We start from the raw sequence: 20,891 nt of genomic DNA on the forward strand, positions 1-20,891 counted from the left end.
AATAATTTTATCTTCCTATTGAAACCATTACCTTACCTGTAAGTTCAATTGGCGAGCAGGAATCAGCAAAAACGTTCAATACAATGTTAATTGCCTATGTTCGAATGCACAACTGTATTTGTCAGTGTCTGTATAATATGTCATACCAAAGTTAACCTATTTGTGATAAAGCCGTAATTAAACGATGCAAATTTGTAAATTTTGACTTATATGATTGTCATTTGAATTGCAAATCGGTAGTCTGCAAACGATGCCGTCTTTTGTGGGCGATTGTATTCTTTTTGTCAACGCTAACCCTGTGACTGTTCACGTCGTAGCAGGGAATGTCGTTTTATCAGTAACACCGTTCCCATTATTCCTGATGGGACTAATTAGCTTTCAAGTACCTGCCCAATACCTGAATCAGACCCAACCGAGAATTATAAATATCGCCCTTGATCCAGGATTGAGAATAACACTGTGGTTCACAACCGAAAATGAAAAATGGAATTTCATTGGGTTCCTCAATTTGCCGGAAAATCAGTCGAGTTCAGATGAAAAGGAAGTTCTGGCTCCAGGTCCAACCCATCTACAGGCCCATCTACTGATTCAGGGATTGTAAACTAATAAAATTAATTTTTGTCCCAGTTTTATTTGTCCATCGACTGTACATAGTTCTGTCCTTTTTAAATTAAATTGTTTAATAGAAATTTTTTATCGTATAAAATTATTTTGGCAATTTTGACTGTTCCTTTGACGGAAATTTAAATATTATGATAATAATTTTTCCATTTTCCTCTTCAGATTTTGCTACACTAATTTTAATGTCAGTAGCTAGCTGTATATACAGACCCTCACGAACGTTAACTGCAGCTTCGCAGCCAGTAATACGTTACTCGTTCATAATTTGATTTTTTTTAATTATGTTGGTACATTTTGTTCTGCCACAATTAAGATGTGCTGTTATTTTTGATTCAGGATACATTTTTGTAAATAAGCTCTGGTAAGTGATCTGACGCGCGAAAAGGTAAATCTCACTTTCTTGGACCATCTTCTTCTCGACAATTTTTCCGTGCCGTCACCTGCGAAATGGTTGGTTGATTTTGAATAGCCCTCATCCTCTGCTTGTGTGCTTCCGTCTTTTCATGTTTTACAACTTGTGACATTTCTGTCGTATAATTTTTTTACACAATTCGCAGAAAAAATGTTTTAAGTAATTTGAAATTCTAGAGAAACATTGAAATTTACATTTTTTCCTCGAATTAATTTGTAGATAATTTATTTATGGAATAAAGTGGTAATGGAAATAACTGAAGACAATGAAGAGTTTTGCTAATTGGTCGTAAAAGTTTATTAAACGATAGGTGTACAATATACCTAATTATTATAAGCAGTCCTTGACTGTGAAACAAATTTTATAATAATTTTTTATATTAACATGCTTGTAAATAAAAAATGCCCATACCTACATATTATTTATTACATTTTCATTTATTCTATACAGGAGAACCAAGGCGACTAAGGCTTCTCAGTTGTATTAATGGAAGCTAGTTGGGCAGTTCTGTGGAATAAATATGTTCTTTATTATATAACATCTTAAAACGGTTTTCAAGACAGTTTCCACCCTTTCGCATTTCTAATGTTAAATTATTGAATAGTGGTAAAAAATAGTTCAAAAATTCTAAATACTTCTTAAAATAAAATAAAGATTTTTTTAGTCGATACAATTTTTTTCCCTTCGCGTGCTTTTCAATTTCGGTCTTACCACACACCAAGTCCTTGTTAGACGCCTTACAAAAAACAGAACTTTTTTACTGCGGGTCAGCCACCCCTAGAATCTCACGTCCTGTTCCCAATTTGGTTGATATTTCTTCTTTATTCTTCTGCAACATAAGGACTAATTTTGCATCCTCAGAGCTAGACGATGCTGACCGCTGCCGTGAAGTTGATGCCATGTTTGGTTTACTATAAACAAATATACTAACATCAGAAAGACATAGGTATTTGGTTTAAATGTTAATATTTAGATAGCTATCTACTTTTTTTTAAATACAATTAAAACCTATAAGAAAAAGGTGAAAATTAATAGTTATTTAAGCTACAAGGAATGTCAGGACACCATAACATTCTGAGGCTGAGGTCTCCCCTGAGAATGGTTTAGTCCTTACATTTCGTGTCGCTTATTAGGTTTTTTCCCGCTACCGACACCGATTAATTAATGTTTTTATTGATGAAGAAGAGGAAGATGTGTTACCAGAAGTTGAGGTTGTGGACATTAATGGTGTTTTATCACGTCATAGCAATGATAATGAAGGCAATGATGATGATGATGATATCATTTTAGCCCCTCATATTACGTGTTGCGTACATACCCTTAATTTAATAGCAACCAAAGACGCAGACAAAGCTTTAAATAATTTTGAAAATAGTTGTCTTTATAAGAAAATATATAGAAGTGCATTTGCAAAAGTACAAACTTTTTGGAATCTTCCCAGTAGGAGCATTGTTGCAGCCGACATGGTAAAAGAAGCTTGTGGTTGCACGTTTCCCGTCCCGAATGTAACACGTTGGAACTCGAAGTACGATGCGTTGAAAAAAAAAATACCATTCAAAAACAGTTTGGGGGCAGTTTGTGAAAAATTAAAAATTAGCAACCTAAAAATTCAAAAATGGAGTTTCCCGGAAGAATTCTCCAAGGCTATGGAGCCCCTGGCACTATCCTTAGACAATTTGCAGGTATAAATTTAAACGTTTTTGGATTCTGTTGTAGTACCTATGCATTATGTTCTTAAATTTGAGAGAGAAAATGTTTGTTATTTGGGATGTGTCGCACCCACCATTACCATGTTAAGAAAAAAATTATTATTAATGTCTCATTTGGCATATTGTGGTCTATTAAGGATGGCCTTAGTTCAAGGGCTTGTGAAACGTTTCAGTTACATTTTTAATTTAGGCGATGAAAGGAGTAAATGGTTTATTCTGTCTGCAAAATCGTATCCCAAATTTAAGATGTTTTGGGTACCAGATATTTACCATGAAGTCGCAAAAAAATTATTTTTGTTCGAATGTGTGGCAATGAAAATTATATCAGACTCTTCTGCGAGAAATACACCAAGTAGTGTAAATACATCCGAGCCTGAAAACGATTTTTATAATGATTTTTTTGCAAAATCAACTCCTGTTTTGTCAGCACAGAATTTAATCAACTGACAGTTTGGAATTTTTTGAAGATAGAAGAAAAGATTTTACAATTTTCCAGAATGGATATGCCAACGTAAAGATGGTATTTTTAAAATATAATACCACCATACCATCTTCTACCCCAGTAGAGCGTTTGTTTAGCAACGGCGCCCAAGAAGAAATAATTTAGGCGATCTGCTGTTGCAAATAAATATACATATTTTCTTTTTGGTCAGCGATAAATAATAAATTTCGTTGGTCAATATTGTCGATAGGGAGATTTATTTATTTTTTTTTTATCAGGACTAGGTTTCGTCCATTGACGGGTGCGACATTGAGGTTGGGTCGGCGCGGACCGCTTGTGGACTGGAAATAAAGGGTAATTTAATTTTCACCCGCCTTTGTTTATTAATCTCCAATTTCTTTTTTTTTTTATTACAGTAGGTCCGATACTTTGAAGAAGAGGGGACTCGAGGCAAATTGCGACAGAAGTAGAAGCCACAAAAGTCAGACACTATTTTACTGTTATTACCTATTTGTTTAAAAAAAAAAAACTGGACGAAAAAAGTTCACCTACACAAATGAAAAACGGATGTGTGTGGGCTGAGATCGAAATGCATGATTAATATTTCGAAACAGTTGAGGAAAACAACTGACTTAAAACAAATAATTATCCTTTCGCGTATCACGTATCAAATGCGAGCGAATAATGCTCCGATGCTATTTGAATAAGCAATAACTCTCTGCTCTATTATCCGGAAGTTTGTTTGCAAAAATTCAACGCGATTTACGTCGTGTGAGGACTCGCGGCCGGGGGGCTTGCCTTAAACGGCCGGTCCGCGAGGAGGCAACCTCCATAAAACAACCGACAGCGAAGACGCAAAAACCTTCGGGGCACCTGGCGCACCCCGCACCCCCTCGGAATGGGCGTCACCCGGGGGGTGACTTTTGTTTCGACCCTACTCGTGGGATAAACATGAATAATCAAAGTTCAAATAAAGAAAAGGAAAAGAGTGAAAAGAAGCAACAAGGGAGACCAAGCATTGGCGCTCCCCCGGCAAAAAAACGCGTACTGTCGTCAACAAAGAAGGAGACAAAGGGAGCTTCCCAAGCAGCAAGCCAGAGCGAAAAGTTCATGCTGGAAATCATACATGGAGAGGCAGGCGCTAAGGCAAAAGAGCCAAGAAAGCCGGAGTCAAGAAAGCCGCTAAAGCTGCAGATTGAGCAGGACCAGACCCCGCTTGCATCAGCCCCGAGAACACCCATAGGACTGAACTGTGGTGTTTGATCTCACATGGGAAACAGGAGCTGGCCAGTCCGGGAAAAGAGAGCGAGAGGAAGACGAAGGAAAAGCAATCCCCAAAATTCCTAAACAATCCTCGAAGTTCAAGCTGAAGGGTTTACTCAACGAGCTGAACGAGGAGGTAAGAGACCTCCAGAAGATCACGGGAATTGAATATCCCACAAATGTGGAACTCGCTGAAAAGGTGGCGACAATCCTAAGATTAGTGAGTAACATCAAGACAGACGACTTCACTAGAAGGGCTGACGAAGGGGTCGACGCGGGATTGTGCCAGAGATGTCGGGAGTGCATCGAAAAAGAGGTGCAGCCTGAGGAAATCCAAGAGTCAACTCCTTTCAGAAATTTGAGGAGCTGGCTAAGAAGGAGTGGCCTGAAGTTCTCTTCTGTAGGGTAAAGGGGGTAATCGGAAATCCGCTGCAGTCAGCAAAGCAGTCCGATTTTGCTCTGACCGTACCAGAAGATGATCGGAAAATGGAGAGGCATCGCCCGCCTGTTTGCTGACAGGTTTCCTGAACTTCGGGAACTTGAACAAGAGGAGAACGACTGGGGGACCCACCGGGTCCCACACATAATTCCGAGCACAGCGGTGCCGAGGAAGGCGCGAGGAAACCTGATAAAAGAACGGTACATCTTCCGACAAGTCCTTCAAAACAAGGAGGGGGAAACTGCCAATGAAAAGGCCTACAGGCATCTACGGGCACTGGTCAGAGAAGCGGAACGCCTTGGAAGACGACAGCCGCTTGGAAGGCACAAACGAGTGTCTCCAACAAAAGATGTTGGAGTGTCTGACCGCGCATAGCGGCTTGCAAATTGAATTGTGCGTGCCGTCGTACGCCTCAAGACTGGGTGGAAAAGAGGCTCCCTCTACGGCAGGAACCACGAAAGAGGGTGAACAGTGGCGATACCCACGGCCGCGGCGAGGTCATCAGATAGATGAAGTCTAGGGTGGACATCGCCAAGGTGGACGTCCAGGTGAAATCATTGGTCGGAGATCGAAATGGGAAAATTGCAATAAAACTGGCACCCGCAAGGGGCACGGCTGCTCCAAAGCTGAAGAAAGCCATTTTGGAGGCGATGGGGAACACTGTCAACGCGGAAGTTGTGTCAAACAGGAAGCTGACAGTGCGAGACCTAGATCAAACGATCACCGAGCATGAGATAAAGGAGGCAGTTAATGCGGCGGTTGGGAGTCCGGATCGCAGCACAGAGGCAATTCAGGTCAGCGGCCTGAAGAAGCCACAAGGGGGGATGGCGGGCATGGCGACCCTGCACCTCTCGGACACGGATGCAGACAAACTCTTAGAAAGAGGAAAGATCCGCATTGGATGGAACCAATGTCGCGTGCAGGAAATCGTGGGACCGGTGAAGTGTTTTCAGTGCTTGCAGTTTGGACACATCGCAAGCAGGTGCGCAGCAGAGCGAAAACTCGCCGCCGGAACCTGTTTCCGCTGCGGAAAGGAGGGCCATCTGGCAAGAAATTGTGAAAACGATCCTTGGTGTTACGTCTGTAAGGTCGATGGGCACCGAGGAGACCGGGCAACTTGTCCCGAATACAGGAAGGCGATTGAGGCAACGAGGGAGAGCAGGAGACCTCGTATATATACACTCACCGGCACAAAAAACGACTCATTATGATTTCTTTAATAAATGATCTTGAAATTATATTTGTGGTTATTTTTCTTTATTATAGTTAAATTGGGATATTTTCAATGATCGGGAGTGCTATGGTCACCATGGCAACCGAATTGTTTTGTTTAAATAAATAATTAGAAAATTTGCGTTTTTCCACGGTGTGTTTTTGTCGGTTGATTTACGTGTTAAAAGATTTAATGTGACAATACGAGATACTAATTTAAAATGCTGTTCAAATTTTGACAATTTTTCATAACATAAATTTTTTTCTGGAAAATTACTTTTATTTTTTTTTCATTAAAATTGTATTTGCTGTGTTTCATGTTTTGTTTGTCGGATATTCTTTGACAAAGAATAACATAAATAACACTTATCAATACAACATGATATAAAAAAAATTTTCTAAGACAATGAATTACTTCATTATATTAATAAAAATCAAAGTGAGTCGTTTTTTGTGCCGGTCAGTGTATATTCGTATGAAGAAAAATACAATTAAAATTCGAAATTCACAAAATAATTATGGTAAATTATGTTTTTAATTTGTTGTAGCCAATTTAGGGCGTCTTCGGTAAGTACTCGTAGATGGAGTTTGGAGAAACCTCGTAAAGCTTCAGCATGAGGTTTCTGCAATTAGGAGCCGAGCCGTCCACAGGCTCGCCGACCAACTGGCGAGAGAGCGAGGCACCTCGGTACTACTAATGAGCGAGCCCAACATCAGGCAAGCAAGCTAGCTAGTGGATGACTCGGAGGACGCTGCCATCATGCTGAGGGGTACTCCAATGAGGAAATGGGGGAAGGGCAGAGGCTTTGTTTGGGCCCAAGTGACATCCTGCACCGTTTTCAGCTGTTACATCTCCCCCAACATCACCACAGGGGAGTACGAGAGGCACCTGGACGATCTTGCAAGCTGCGTGCGGACGCAAGGAGGACCGGTGATGGTAGCCGGGGATTTCAACGCCAAGGCTTTCATGTGGGGTTCTGCGGTAGAAGACGCCAAGGGGGGCATGCTGGCGAACTGGGCCGCAGCGATGAACCTGGTAGCCATGAACCGAGGAGAGCCCACGTTCGAGAGGGGAGGAAGCAGGTCGGTCCTAGACGTTACATTTTGTTCGCCCGACATCGCCAGGCGCATACAGGGATGGCACGTGATGGAAGCCGGGATGACTACCAGCGACCACCTGCCCATCGAATTCACGATCAGGGCTTCCCACAGTTTACCGGAAGTCGGACGTCCAGCGCGTGGATGGAGATGGACCGACAGCAAAAAGGACGAGCTGGCTGCGCTGTTGAGGAGGGAACTCGAACATCTTAGCTCTGCTAGACTGAGTTTGCGTAGTTTAATTTTCTGCATTTTTTACAAAATCTACTAAACGTACCAACTCTTGGATTCAATTTGTAAAAAAAGATTACTTACCAAATAACTCCGAGACCAGATGGAACTTTAAATCTCGCGTTGTCAATACATTATTCGATAAAAAAAAACAAATTCAATTGAAGTTTTTGATCACATAATTGAAAATTTAGACCAATGGGTCGAAATGTCATTTCGATATGGGAATCTATCGTGTTACAGATGTTGAAAAATGCATTAATTAGCAACGCTTTGCTTTTATTATTTTTACATAAGTTCCTTTTTGTTTTGTTAGGACCGTGGTAGTTTTCGCTGATTACCACTTATGCGAAACGAAGGCAAAAGTCCATTAGTCACACTTGGCGACAGATCTAAGACAGCCCTCTGCGTTGCCCATGGGTGTTAGAAATAATTGATATATGTTGTTTTATGGTTATTGTGTAAATTTGCTGGGACTGATATGATCGTTGTGGTCTTTTGCGTGTGCATGTGGTTTGTGCATTTGGTGTGGGCGTTGAGTGAGTAAGGTGATAGATCGATGCCAGATGTACTCGTAAGAAAGGGGATGTATAAATGCGATTTTAGTTAGTTTTTAGACACTCTTATTTTGACCTAAGATCTGGTAATTTGTACTGATTTCCAAGAGTCCTTAATATAGTGAATTATTAAGAGGTCTGAGTTTTGTTTTTTGAGAATCCTGACAAATTGAGTGTTTGATTGTAACAATCGGTTTAAAAAAATTGTTGACCGACTTTGATTTCGTGTTTTTGTTAGATACTTTTCATTTCATTTTCACTCATACAGAAACCGTTTTTTCCGTAATCCAAAATTGGTTATCCGATATAACGTACCTACTGTCGTAAGATTTCGGCGTATCGAATGACATGTGCTCCCCGTGACCTCATCCATGCTATTTGGAGCGGGACTGCCCCGAATACAAGACTACACGTGGCCCAGAGGGCAAAGGACGGGAGTAGAAGAAGATGTAGAAGAGGGAACTGCATTTCTTAGTAAGCTATCAACCGTATCCACCGTATACATCAACAGCGTCTCAAAGAGGTGGAAGGAAACCGGGAACGACTGTGGACTATAGTTGAAACTATTATTATCCTTGGGCGGTAAAATTTAGCATTCCGTGGACACGGAGATAATGGACCGATATTCCATAACATGAATATGAATCCGACGTATCTGTAAACGAAGGAAATTTCAGAAAGCTTTTAAAGTTTCGAGTATCTGCTGGCGATAAAAAAGTAGAGAAACACTTACAGTCAGCTCACTCTAATGCTACATAGGAAAGCAAGACGACACAAAATGCGCTCATTTCATGCTGCGGGAAAAAGATTTCTGAGAAAATTCTGACTAACGTGCGAGCATCACGATACTATTCGAGCTGTCCCAGCTGAGCCTTACCTTAAGATACGTGCATGATGGTAGAATTTGAGAGGATCCTTTTGCGGAATGGGTTTATGCTAAACATGAATACGAATAAATAAACCAAAAACAGTTATGAACCGCGTAAACACGCAAGGGAAAACGAAGAAATAGACACAGCGCCAACCCAGGAAAAAGAAAAACTACCTCCACCGATAATCGTACACGGTCATTTCAAGGACCACAACGAACTCTGACAGCGACGCTGCAAAATGCTTTCGACGGACACTATAGCATTAAGTTCACCAAGTACAATACCAACATCTATAGCAGAAGCAAGAAGGACTGGACCAAGGTGCAGGAAGTACTCAAAAACGACGGAGTGGACTTCCACACCTACACACACAAAACAGAAAAAACGCATGCCTTCGTGTTGAGGGGGTTAGACCAAAAACCGACACCAAAAGAAATTGCGGAGGCCCTGATAGAAGAAAACATCAACGTGCTCGAAATATACAACATGAGAGGGACCAATCGGTCGGCGTACCTCGTTGCACTGGGAATCATTTGACCCGAGACTGCCAACTAGGAAAAAAAGACAAACCAACATGTGCCAACTGTGACGGCGACCACACCGCCAACAACATCATATGCCCGGAGTATCAGAAAAAGCTGGAAGCGGCCCAAGAATGCAGAAACCGTAACAACAAGAATGAAAAATACGCCCCAGCGCCTCTCCCCAAAGAAAAAGTGTGGGAAAAAAGAAAAAACATTCCGAAGCCACGCCCTCGATCGCCAGTGTGTCCATCGACACTCAACTCACACAACGAACGAAAGCAGCCCCCGAAATCCCACTGGTACATCTGGCAGCCCAACGTGGGGCCCGAAAAACCACAATTTTCAAGAAAACAACACCATTGGGCCGACAACCAGACAATTATCCGTTACCCCGACTCGAAGATTTACTCCACTCTACTGGAGACACCGTATTCACATCGACAGTTGACCTGAAAGCCGGTTACTGTAGGGACACTTTCATTGGGTCCACTAAAATTTTATTGCGCTTAAAAGTTAAAAACCCCCCGATTCTATACACCATTGATACCATAATGACTCATAAAATTTTATTGGGTACAATGGAAGTGTTCCTATTATACTATCAAATTCGGGTAGCCGAAGCGGACCAGGACAAAACAGCGTTCATCACACCCTTTGGAATTTATCGTTTCACCCGACTTCCGTTCGGCCTGAGAAACGCGCCAGCAACATTCCAAACACTCATTGGAGAAAGATAACCAAATTTCGAAAGGAAAGCAGATGTATTGTTAACACCGATGAAACTTACATCCACAGCTCCTATATTCGATCCAGTGATTGGATTGATGACAAAAAAGCCGAATTAATAAAGGACAGAGGCTGCTCATAGTACATGCTGGAGGTGAAGCTGGTTTCATCAACAATGTTTAAGTTGGGTATGTAATTGTATAAAAAAAAATTAATCATTGTAAACTGTGCCACATTTAGGAACAAAATCCGGGTACTATCATGATGAAATGAACAGCACGAATTTTGAAAATTGGCTTCGTACCCAATTGATTCCAAACTTGCCTTCTCATTCTGTTTTGGTATTGGACAACGCATCCTACCACAGCGTTGTGGACAAAAAAGACCCTTGCAGCAACACAAGAAAAGCTCAAATGATGGAATGGTTGAGTCAGAAAAATATTCCTTATAATTCCACAATGACAAAACCAGAACTGAATGATACGAGTATAATCAAAGTGCATAGAAATAAATCTCCAGATTACAGAATAGATAAAATTCTGAAAGAGCATGGACATGAAATTTTGAGGTTGTCACCCTAGTATAGTCCGGAGTTCAACCCAATTGAAAGTATTTGGGTCATAGTTAAGAACTGGGTGGCGTCTCACAACGTTTCATTTAAGTTAAAGGACGTGGAAATATTAACACGCCAGAAATTCGGCGAAATCACGGAAGAACACCGTCAATCACGTGAAAAATAATCTCTTTCAAATATACAGAAAGAAACATTATGAGAAGTTGAATTTAATCAAACTGGATCAACTTCTAATTGCTCATAATTCGGAACGTAATATTTCTCATAAACTACATGTTATAAAATTATTGTCTGGATGTAATCTTGTCGATGCATGTCGTTTGAATTATCCCGTGAAAAATATTTTGAACAATAATAAAAATCTCAACACATGTACCGATGAATTTATTTGTCGAGCAGCGCACCTGGCGGACAGTGGAAATCTGGAAACGATTACACAAGCTTTCATGTTAAAAAAATATAACATAATGTCATGGTTATATGTGGTATATGTGTAAGTGTAATTAAAAAGCCTCCGAAAAGAATGAAAAGGTAAGAAAGTGAGAAAGCATTTTTTCTATCGTAAGGTACCCGTACCATCTGGAACTTCACCAAGAGTTGCATGGTTAAGATTTTGCAAATCGAGTGGCTTTTTGCGAGTTGGCAGAGGAAAAAATCCGGAATGATGAACATTTTTTTTGAAAGAGTTGTGTTTACCGACAAATGTTGTGTGAAAAATAATGGTGCGGTAAATAAACACAATTTACACTATTGGGCTATACAAAATCCGCATTGGATGAGAGAACAAGACAAGACAAGAACAAGATGAGTAACAGAAGAAGAAAAAGATTATATTATACTGCTTAATATCAAAGATGTAAATTCATCAGTTTCTTTTAACAGTGCTAATATTACTACACCGTCCTCATACGAGGATAAAACAGAAACTGCGTAACATAAAACATCCCGAACATAATGCTCAATTCCATTACTAAAAAATGTTGCCGGCAACATGTTGCGAATTGTTGCCTTGGTGTAAGGCCGCCTTTATATTGGAGAGCAAAACCGCGGAACCAAATATTAAAAAAAAAGGAGGTTGTGGGAAGAGTTGCCGGAGAAAATGAAGAAGGCAGGTTATCTTCGAAACCAATATTACCCAATATAAAAAAAAAACAGAGAAAAACAGGGGGTACAGGTTCACCAGAGGGCGAGACACCCTCTGATACGGATCGGGCAATTTATAATGTTTGCCCCATCGATTTTGAAGAAGACGTATCCGCGTTTGATTCTGATCATTTTAGAGTTAGTTACCACTCCTCCCCCGACCCGACTCCGTCTAAGGTTTTTCTTGGTTTTCCTTCAATCACAGCGCGAATGTGGTAGTCCAAACCGAAGCCGGCTGCAGACCCACCCTCAACTACCCCCTTAGTTAAATAAGTTTAAATTGTAACAGTCAAAGTATTTTTTTTATTCTCTAAAAATGTATACAGAAAAAGGAAAATAATGAAGTGTGCCGATCAATGTTGTGTGGTTTTCGAGAGATTAGTCACTTTTCTGGATTTGGTATTTTGATACCAACAAAATGAGACATCAATTTTCGAAGTCACCAGAGAACACCTGAAACAATTAGCAACTCACCACTGAATGTTCGATCATTTGCCTCCGGAGGCCAACCTCCCTTCATCCTCGAGAGGTCCAGTTCTTCTAAAAGTGTCAATAATAATTACCTGGAATACTAGCGGCATTCTAGGGAAAAGGATGAGCTCGAAACGTTCCTTAAAACCCCTAATGTTGATGTATTAACCGTGAGCGAAACAAAATTACTCAAAACTGACAGAAGCAAATTAAATATACAAATATTACATTATTCTTCCTTCCGATTCTGGGTCAGTAACGGAAAAGAGTCTGATGTGGCGGATGGTGGAACGAAAGTTGATGGAATTCCTGTAGATGTAGTTGTGTCAGAGTCAGATACTGATAGTGACGATGATAATATACCTTTTTCTGCGTTAGCTAAATCAAGGCTTCCAAATAATTTCGAACCACCTCGTTGGAGAAAGACATTTTCACAAGAACACAGTACGAAAAGAATCTTTAGAACAATTGGCAGTTTGATTGATGGCCACTTGAGGAAGCGAACGCTTCGAGCAAGGATAAAAGAAATTTGCAACATTGAAGAGCCTGTACAGCCAAGAAATGAAACTCACGGCCGCTGCCAGCCTTTGCGACTCAAAAAAAAAAAAAATCGTAAAACTAGGTACAACTGCAAAACGTGCAACAAATTTTTATATTTAAAACACATGTCAGTTAATTGCGAAGACTGCTACGAGGGCCTAGTGACTGAGAAAAAAAGGAGTTTTATCTGGCCTTTTACGGATTTTTCTTTTTTTTTCTTTGCAATATGTTGAATGGTTCTTAGTTTATCCAAATATGTATAGTGTTTTGGACAAAGTAATATTTTTAGTTTATCATAGAATGTAATTTTATTATACCCGTGCGGAAAACGTAAGGTTTTTTTGAAACGCTCCCACACCACCCGCGTTAATTTTTATTTGTGAAATATTTTTTTAATATAAATAAATGTTTCAATAAACACAAAATGTTTTTTTCTTTTTCTAACAAGGAAAATGTACAAGGCAGTGACAAATTAATGCTGCTATATAGTGGTTTACCAATTCATTCTGTATTCGACGCTCTGTATGATTTTATTTAAGATGTAGAATTAAACTACTTAGGCTGGGCAGTGCAGAAATTAGAAAAAATTGACCAGCTACTGTTAACTTTAATGAAGCCGAGGTTGAATGCACCCCATTTGGATGTAGCTCAAAAGTTTTTCATGTCACAGGCTACAGTGTCAAATATATTTTTAGCATGCATTCATGCTATTCATGAGATGTGCTTTTCTGTGTTCTCCGTGTATTCGTTTCGATTGCGCTTGATGCAGCGCTAGGTTTTCAAGCCCCGATTTTGTTTAGGTTAGGTTAAATTAAGTCAATTAAGGTAGTTACAATCCAACAAAAAAGACTTGTCTGGTGACAATTTGGCGCGGCCAACGTGGGGCACATTTAGTTTTCTGGAAGGAAAACACCACCACCCCGAGACACACTGAGCTGGCAACTAACATCATGGTCTTGACAAGGAACAACAGGACGAGCAGCAAGGGCCAGCACCCACCGAAACTCCCCAGCAAAGAGACCTCGCGGCAGCATGGAACACCTTGCAACAAATATACCTCAACAAACCAGCGGAGGTACTGCCTCTGCCGCAATTTTGGGGCCTCGATCACGAGGACCCAAACACCTTTTTAAACGAGTGCAAGGAAAAGCTAGCCACCACTAACCCCGCATTCTGGCGGGACAGAATCACAGCACAATTCCGGGGTGCGGCGGCGGAATGGTGGAACGAGACCGCACCATTTTCGCCAACCTTCGATGAGCTGGAAAGGGACCTAATCAGCAAATACGACAGCCCCGGAACCAAAAGCAAGCTCCTCGCACAATTTTTCGGAACGAAGCAAGCTGTCGGCGAGCTAGCCGAGAGCTTCCTGAAAAAGAAAAGGCTACTCGCGAAACGAATTCTGCCCGACACATCGGAAGAACTTACCAACATGTGCCGACCTCTGCTGAACAACGAGTTAATTAAGTATTCGGCGTTCGCGAACCCCCGGACGATGGATGAGCTCGTCATGGGGGCCAAGAGGATCGAAGAGGTCCTGGCTAACGAAAAAGGACCCACGACAACCAAAAACACGACACCGCAACAACCCCCGCGTTGCCAATAGCGCCACTTCCACAGAGACTGCCCGGAGCTGCAACGGCTGCGGGACGCATCGGGAAACGGCCGTGGGGCCGGGTTCGCTCGGGGTTCCAGCCGAGAAACCGCCGGCCCTTCACAATAAATGCCGCTCGCTATGGTGTTGCGTACCTCCCACGCATCGCCGACGAGCCTACATCCCAAAAAGGCCGTGGCAGACCATCGCCGGACCAATCAGGAGCCGTCCTTGGCGCCTCGGCCCTCAGCCGGGCGAATATAAATATAGGCCTACTTTCTGTACTAATGATTAATTGATTAATTTTGTTTTTCTTTTTAGATCGTTCCTGCTCATGGCCCAATTTCGCGCTCCGCCGAAGGGCCAGAGACGGCTTCGCTCTTTCAAGATCACCCCCCAGGACCCCCCATCGCCGATACCAGAGATTCCAGAAACCACATCCCCGTCCTCACCGAGACGCCGCTCCACTTCCACAAAGGAACGCTGCGACACGGGCTGCTCCGATAACTCGAGGAAGTCCGACCAAACCCAACACTCGTCGTCACCGACCAACAAATCAAGGGGTGAGTCAAACAATTATGTACGCACTCCCACACCAACTATCGCGAGGGCCGAGTCTCCAAAGCCCACGCTGTACAAATTTACCATAAAGAACATTCCGGAAAACTTCGCGAGCCAAAAGAAATTTCACACTCTTTTGACAACCCACCTACTAATAAAAAATATCTACCGACTTGTCGTCAACTGGAACAAGACCGCGCTATTAATTACTTCTCTACCGCTGCCGGACAACTTCCTCCATAACTTGAACATCGCCGCCGGTTCCAAAGCAATCACGTGTGCCCCCATAAATAAAAAAACCGCGCCAAACGATCCCAACATCGACAACCCGCGAAAAAAGCCCCAGTTTTCGGTCGTCATCAAACACGTCTCGATCACGACATCGACGAAAACGACATTAACCAGGTTCTCGCGTCTCTGGAGCTCCCGATCCAACGGCTCTGGAGAATAAAATCGCGCCAGAGCAACAAATTTACCGCCCTAATCCGCGTTATCACGGAAGACACCGCGACAGTAAATTTCCTACTGAAAAACGGATTAATGCTATTCGGCAAGCACCATCAGTGCGAGCCATCGAAGCCCCCGGACCCACCCCCCTGCAATGGCAGGCCCCCACGCGACCGCCTGCAACAATAAACCCGCGTGCCCCAAATGCCCCGAAACCCACGCCCCCAATAACTGCGAGGCCGAGACCCCGAAGTGCCTCCACTGTCGAGGCGCCCGCGCTGCTTGGTCACGTAAGTGCCCCAAAATTAAAGACACGCCCATAACCGAACAGACACCAATCGCCCACACATACATTATAATTTATAAACCCCCCCACCGAGTTCGCCGACCCCGAAGTCCTCATGGACGAATCCGCGGAATTTAAAATCAATACAAAACAGACCGTCGTCTTCGTGACTAAGATCCTCTATGATCTCTTTCCCCTTCAGCGTTCCAAAATCCACGAATTAATCGAACTCGCGTCGCGACAGATACTTGGGACGAAAACGCGAATCAGCCACACCGGTCAGCGCATCTACTTCACCTTCGAGTAGTAGCTGACGCCCCCAAGCTTGTCCGCTCCAACCGCCCCCGTTTATGCATAGTACATCTCCCAGTACATTCGCCGCCCCCGGGGGCGGCCCCAATCCCACTCCCCACCCCCCTCGCAACTCCCTAAACATAGCCACCGTGAACGTTGATGGCATCAAAACCAAATTTAACGCCCTCAAGGCCTTTATCGCGTCGGACCAAATTAAAATACTTTCAATTACCGAGACACACACGCAAAATCCGATTCACGTACCCAACTTCAGCTCTTACAGCAGACCATCTAGATTTAATAACTTTTACCGCGGAGTAGCCCTTCTCATAGATTCTAACATAAATAGCATAAAACACGACCTCTCGGACCTAGAAGCGGTCGCCGCGGACGCGCAATTCAACAGTAAAACGATAACAATAATTTCATACTACAACCCCCCCCTCAGAACCAATTTCACCGGAACTTTTCCAATACGCCTCCAGCCTCCGTCATTGTATAATACTAGGTGATTTCAACGCGAGACACACCGACTTTGGCGATAGAAGCACCAACGCGTACGGCCGTAAATTTTCCGAATTTATTAGCGATCTCCCAATTTACCGTCTCGAGAACCGCTCGGCAACTTTTGTTAGTCACAGCAACGTGGACGCGCAATCGATAGTCGATCATATCGTAATTACCGAAAGTCTTACCGCGCACGTAGACTCAGAATCTTTCGTAGTCACATCCGACCACGAACCCCTTGTCGCGAAACTCTTCCCACCTCTCCCCCCCCCCCCCTCCCCGAAATTCATCCAAATTTTCAAATATAAAAACGCCGACTGGGACAAGTATCGACGCGAAATAACGAGAACACTCACACGTACAACACCCGCGAACACTCCAGACGAAATCGACGAACAAATAAACACATTCACAAACACAATACACACAGCCCGAGACACCGTGTTTAAACCGACAACGATCCCAAAAAATCGCACTCCACTACCGGCTAGAATCATTAAACTAATTAAAGAAAAACGCAAAGTATACCGCGAATTTATCCAAACACGCGACCCCCTTCTCAAAACGTTATTCAATAAACTCAACGCGCAAATCAGAGGCGACATAAACACATACCGCGAAGAAACGTGGATAAAAACCTGCGAATCTCTCGATTACCGCGACGGCAAAAAAATTTGGAACAAATTTAAAGTCAATCCACCGCCGATCGCGACCACGCCGTTCGCGACCTAGCCACCCTCGACTATGACCAGTGAGTCATCACAGATGGTACAGCTAATGGCGGCCATGATGGAACTCCTGCAGAGGAACGCCGCCCCCATTGCCGCCACCCAGCCATAACCCCCGGGTCCGGCCTACCGCCCAGAGGAGCTACTCCGAACGTTCGCCGGAGAACCACAGGACGACCCAGAGGTCTTCATCACCGAGGTGGAGACTACTTCCAGCAGGTGGGTGAGTGCAAACTAACCCCTCGACATCGCGTGTTGGTAGCCCACCGCCAACTCCGCGGCGACGCCGCCAAGCGAAACAAATATTACCGTGACGAGGACGCCAGCGTGGAGGAGCTCTGGGTCTGTCGGTACTACGGGACAGAAACCCAGTTCACCAGGCTCCTGACTGCATTCACGGGGGCGACGTTCCGCCAGAACGAACCACTGGGGGCAGCCCCGAATCGAGGATGTGAGGGAACTAATCCAACAGATGCCGTCCTCCGTCCGCAGCACCGTCGCGGTCGGCAGATACGACAGTATCGCCGACTTCGTCGAGACGGCCACAAACGTCATCTCCTGGGCGGGAGCTGACGAGAAGAAGTAGGCGTCGGAAAACTGGCGTCGGGCTGCAGTAACGTCTCCTACTCAGCCCGATGCTTCGTCGTAAACCACGACAATCATCAACTGCCCCAGGTGCAAACACTACTGGTCGGTAGGGAGCTCCAGGCCGCCCTGGACACGCGGGCATCCGCGAATTTCATCAACGGTTGCATCATCAAGCCCCAGATCCGGAGGAGGACCACCGTACATCTGGCAGGCGAGGACAGCACCATCACGTCCACGGGCTCCGCCACACTCAAGGTGACTATCGGCGACCAGACGTACATCGAGGAATTTCTGGTCGTCGACCAGCTGAGCGTCGACGTCATCCTTGGCGACCCCTGGCTGAGGCACGCCCACGTCACCTTTGATTGCGGCCTACGATGCGCCCATCACGGACCACCCAGCTGTCCACGACGTACTGGACAGGCCGACGACTTCCGCCGACCGGAGTGAACCCCAGCCCCCAGGTACAGCACGGTTTCCCTGCTGACCTGACCAACGCCTTTACGGACGTTCTAAAGACATTCAGTAGTGTAATAGTTTTTTGCGGTGTTCAGTCCCCGGTCCGCATCACTAACGTATAAACAAACGTGCAGTACACGGAGCTCGGCATTCAGCCGGACGCCGCCATGCCAAACACCAGGTCCACCAACTCCAGCGCGAGCCGCTGAAAATGATGCCAAAAAAAAAAAATCCAAGAACCCGGGAGACCGGCAACAACGGCAACAAACACCACCACCTCCAACACGGAGGCGGATTCATACAAATACACGGTGAGGAACATCCCACCCCAATTTTCCACTCAAAAGTCATTCTACACCGTCCTGTGTATCCACTTAGGACTGAGAAACTTTCAGCTAAGCTGTCAATTTTAATAAAACTGCCCTGTTAATTACACAGTCCCCCACTACCGAAACGGTAATTCAAAAATTAAAAATATCCACAAATGCCAAGGACATCTCGGTCACCCCAATTAACAAAAAAAACAAAAAAACCCAATACCAAGCCAAGCAGCCTACGTTCTCCCTAGTGATAAAAAAAAGTCGGTCTCGACATTACCCCTGAAGACGTCATCGCGTCGACGTCGCTCAAAATTATAAAAGCCTGGAGAATAACCTCCAGAAAAACCGACCGCCCCACCACTCTCATCAGAATTATCATCACTGAGAGAGAATCCCTCGACGCCCTCCTCTTAAACGGGATCCAACTTTTTGGACGAAATTACGAGTGCGAGTCATCACACCTACCAGCACCAGTTCAATGCGCCAAATGCTTCTAGTTTGGCCATGAACAGGCGGCTTGCCAAAACAAGCAAGTCTGTCCACAATGTCCCTACAGCCATCCCCCAAACAAATGCACCGCAAAGGATCCCATTTGCTCTTCCTGTAAAGGGCCCCACCCGGCATGGCCCCGAACATGTCCCGCTCTCAAGGAAATCACCATCACCGACGACACTCCCGATCTCACCATAGCAGGCCCCCCCGAACGCCCCAATTTCATACCCATAGATGATTTCAACCAAACGAACTCGCAAGCTTACCAGAGACATATCAGCGAACACCTTCCTGTAATTATTCAGACCACCGACTCCAACGCCATTGACGCTCAGGTGACTCAGTTCACCGAAACAGTGATCCGGGCAAAAGAAATCACCGTCCAAAATATATCCCCACAAATAAACGCCCCATACCCCGCACCATTTTGGACAAAATTCACGAAAAACAAAAAGTCTATCGTAGATTCATCCTAACGCGAGACCCATTTCTAAAAACAATCTTCAACAAACTTAACGCCCAAATAAGACGGGACCTGAACAAATACCGCGAGGATCAATGGATCGACACTTGTCGGTCTCTTGACTACCGCGACGGTAAGAGCTTCTGGTCCCGCTTCCAACAAATTACCGGACAGAAAAAACATTCGAACCACCATCTCATACACCAAAACCACCAAACACTTAGTACCCCCCAAGATAAAGCAAACTGTTTCGCTCAAACTCTCCAAGAAATCCATCAAGTCCCCGATGACCCTCATTTCGATAACCGCTTCTTCAACAAAGTCACTCAAAACGTAACTAACTTTTTCAATATCGCTCCAAACCTCCCAGACCGATTTCCCCTAGAAGATCAGTCTCTCACAGAAAAAATCCCCCGACGCCATCGAAAAATTGACCAATATATAAAATAACTGCATCCAGGCCTGTAACTTCCCGACAGCCTGGAAAACAGCCAAAACAATAATGATCCCAAAACCCGGAGGAGACCCTACCGATCCCCGTTCATATTGTCCAATCTCCCTGCTCAATATCCTCGGGAAAATCCTAGAAAAAGTTTTGTCAGCCCGATTAAAGTTGTCCCTCGAATCGAACAACCTCCTCCCACGCCAACAATTTGGTTTCCGAGCGCAGCGCTCAACCATTAACCCCATCCTCGAACTCCACACCGACACCACCCGCCATGCCAACCTGAAAGAATGCACGCTCGTAGTCTTCCTAAATATAGAGCGCGCTTTCGATAAGGTATGGCACGACGGCCTCCTCCAAAAATTCATCTCACTCCAAACAAACCCCCTGTTCATCAGAATGATCAAATCCTTCCTGGAAAATCGAACCTGCAACGTACAAGTAAACCACCAAAACTCAGCCCCAATCCATATCCACGCCGTTCTATCCCCCATTCTGTACCTCGTATACTGCAGTGATTTCCCAGTTTCAGATACATCCAGGACCAAAACTCGAATGTTTGCCGACGACACCACCCTGTGGACGTGCTCGAAAAACCCAAAGTTCGCGCAGAAGATGATCCAAAGGATACTTCGGAGTGTCGAGCGCTGGGCAACTCTTGGAGAGTAAAACCAAACCCCCTAAAATCCCAATGCATCCTTATGACCTACCCAGGACAAAAACAGCCGCAACGACAATTCGACTTTTAAAGCCCTTTTGGTAAACAACCTTGTGTCCCCACACTCTGTTGCTTCTAACTGCGAGGAGGATGATTTAGCTGGAGTCCTAGACACTCTCAAAGAGTTTATCAAAGACAAGCAAGAGATTGACAAA

General features: G+C 44.1%; 1 long non-coding RNA gene across 1 annotated transcript in view; it reads right to left on the reverse strand.

The window, feature by feature from the left end:
- Nucleotides 1-1,315: 1,315 nt before the first annotated feature.
- LOC138127505 (uncharacterized) overlaps nucleotides 1,316-20,891 on the reverse strand; it is a 29,563-nt gene continuing 9,987 nt past the window's right edge. The window contains exon 2 of the long non-coding RNA XR_011158251.1: nucleotides 1,316-1,944. This is a non-coding gene — a long non-coding RNA (uncharacterized lncRNA). The remainder of the gene's footprint in view (nucleotides 1,945-20,891) is intronic.

This window comes from Tenebrio molitor, chromosome 4, assembly GCF_963966145.1.
Source record: "Tenebrio molitor chromosome 4, icTenMoli1.1, whole genome shotgun sequence".
In the NCBI taxonomy this organism is placed as follows: Eukaryota; Metazoa; Arthropoda; class Insecta; order Coleoptera; family Tenebrionidae; genus Tenebrio; species Tenebrio molitor.